Here is a 2,782-nt window from a genome sequence, read left to right as displayed (position 1 = left end):
AAAAAAAAAAAAAAAAAAAAAAAAGAAAAGAAAAAGAAAAGATTTTGCTCCCTCCTTCCAGTCTACTCCTTGTCTTGTTCTGCCTGGGTCTATAGGATTTTGTCAGGCAATTTTAATTTTTCACTGTCATGAATCAGTAGAGATTTCTGAGGTCTCCAGCACTGAGTCATTCTAGGACCCAGGTTCCTTCCAACCTTCCTTCATCCCACAGTGGGATGCTGGGGTGATTTGAAAGTCTGTGTCACTTCTTACCTGTCAGCTTTCTTCCCGAGCTCCCTGTCTGTTCAGTTCCATGAGGTATATCTTAGAGCTTTTGTTTAAATAAAGATATGACTGGTTGTCATGGTTTAATCCCAGCTGGCAACTAGGACCATGTAGCTGCTTGCTCACTCCCCCCAGTTGGGATGGGGGAGAGAATTGGAACGATCAACACCATTTCTCATCCCAAATCCAAAACATAGCACTATACCAGCTGCTAGCAAGAAAATTAACTCCATCCCAGCTGCACCCAGAACACTGGTAAAGTTAGGATGTTTGGCTGTTCTGTATTAAGTATCCTAAAAGTTGGTAGTCTTCACAGACTTCTTTGGTTGAAGTTCATGGGTGTAAAGAATGGAGAGACTTAAAGGCAAAACATAAAGATTCATACATGCAAATGCCTCGGGGTTACTGTAATGAGGAAGGACACCAGGTAAAAGTGTTTAGTGAATCTTCTGGTGGTGGTGATACCTTGACAGTTGTTCCTACTCCTATTCACACTGAAAGGCCAATACCATAAAAGAGTAAGATCACTGGGCACATGGATAAACCTAATCTCTTGGGAAAGCACCAGCATAGTTTCAGTGAAGAGAGGTACTGACATGGTCACAGACTTCCAGAAGGTTTTTGAGTCAGGAAGCATGTAGAAAAAGGCAAAACAGGGAACATACTTGGATTTTCAAAAAGCACTTGTGAAGGTTCCTCACCAAAAGCTACTAAACAAAGTTACAATGGAATTGGAGTAAGTGTCCTATTCTGAATTGGAAATCTGGTTGAAGGATGGAAGCAGAGACTACAGTTTAATGGTTGCTTTTCAGGGTGGAGAAAAGTCAGCAATGCTCCACAAAGTCCTCCAGAAATGTTTGGGTTTACTGATGTTGTTTTACTCAATATCTTTGTCAATGACCTGGAAAAGGGGGTGCATGCTTGGATGGTGTTAAACTCTCTCAGGTATTCAAATGCTGTGTTGATGGGAAGAACTCCAGAAGACCTCACAAAACTGTATGGTAAAAAGATGGCACATGGGCTTTGAGGTAGATCAGTGTAAGGTAAAGCACAGAATTACCTGTCAGTCCTGGAAGTTTAAATTCACAACAATGAAGTCAATGTTGTGAGCTCTCTGAAATCTGGCTCAAACTGCAGCAGCAAAGGAGAGAGACTGACAGTCGCATGAGGTAGAGACTAAAAGGGTGATTGTGAGAAGACAAGGCTGAATGGTCTAGTGGTAGTTGTCCCTGCCTGTGGCAAAGGGGTGGGAACTAGATGATCTTTAAGGTCCCTTCCAACCTAAACCATTCCATAATTCTGATTCTGTGTGTACCACGTGTGCACAAACATGCATGTAGTGTCTCTATTACAGCAACTATAGATGCTGGGAGTGTACAATGATCAACAAAAAGTAATCAGGTCTCCCTAAATATCTTCTCCTTTGCTATTATTCTTGTTGTATATAGAGGAATATTACTCCTTCAAATTTTGCATTTAAGTTCTCTGCATTTGGGGAAATTGCAAGGACCTGCAAACTGGAAATGTGAGGTATGAGTCTCACTCTGGGAAAATGATGTCACCGACGGCACTGGCAGTATTGGTTACCAAGTATGATCCTAGATGGACTATTGGTTTGGCTCAGAAGGACATTTTCATTGTTGAGAAGATTCTGCGTATTTCTAAGGTGCAGAGCTGCCCTTGTCACTGCAGTCTGATGCTTCCACGCAATGTTTTCACAGACAGAAAGCTGTGAGAAGAATACTGCTGTGTAGGATGTTCTTTGGCTGGGATGTTTATCGTGGTGGTTTCAGCACTGAGATGTGAGCAGTGTCTTCAACACATACATTCTGTATAAAAGATCTGGTCTTCAGAGTCCCGCAGCACTGGCTTCCTCTGTGTGTCACAGTGCAAAATATTTATTGTGTGCAAATATTTTGAATCTTATCGTAAGTATACCATGTCTGTAAGTAACATACATCTGTCCTTGCTTTTGTCCACACTTTCAGGAGGTGGCAAAATTAGTAAAAACGAGCCTGCTTACAGTCATCAGTGCCCTGTGAGATGTGGCATTTCTTGTGGGCGAGGCTGTGCGTGCCCACATGGCAGCCAGCACTGGCACAGATTGCAGCGCGCAGCTCTTTTCTCTTAGGACAGCAGCGAAGAGGGACTGGGTACTTGTTCTCCCGCCTGCAGGTAGAATATCATAGAATCATAGAATCGTTTAATGGCTTCAAGTTGCGCCAGGGGAAGTTCAGGTTGGATATTAGGAAACATTTCTTTACTGAAAGGGTTGTCAAGCATTGGAATGGACTGCCCAGGGAGGTGGTGGAGTCACCATCCCTGGAGGTATTTAAGAAACGTGTAGACATGGCTCTTCAGGGCATGCTCTAGTGCCCAAGATTATTGGTTTGTGGTGGGATGTTGTGTGGGTGGGTGATGGTTTTGGTTTGGTTGTTGTTGTTGTGTGTTTAGGGGGTGGGTGGTGGTGTTTTCTTTTTTTCTTTTTCTTTTTTTCTTTCTTTTTTTTTTTTTTTTT

Source organism: Calidris pugnax, unplaced genomic scaffold, assembly GCF_001431845.1.
Source record: "Calidris pugnax isolate Ruff unplaced genomic scaffold, ASM143184v1 scaffold20, whole genome shotgun sequence".
In the NCBI taxonomy this organism is placed as follows: Eukaryota; Metazoa; Chordata; class Aves; order Charadriiformes; family Scolopacidae; genus Calidris; species Calidris pugnax.
Note: the sequence above shows the minus strand (reverse complement) of the source record.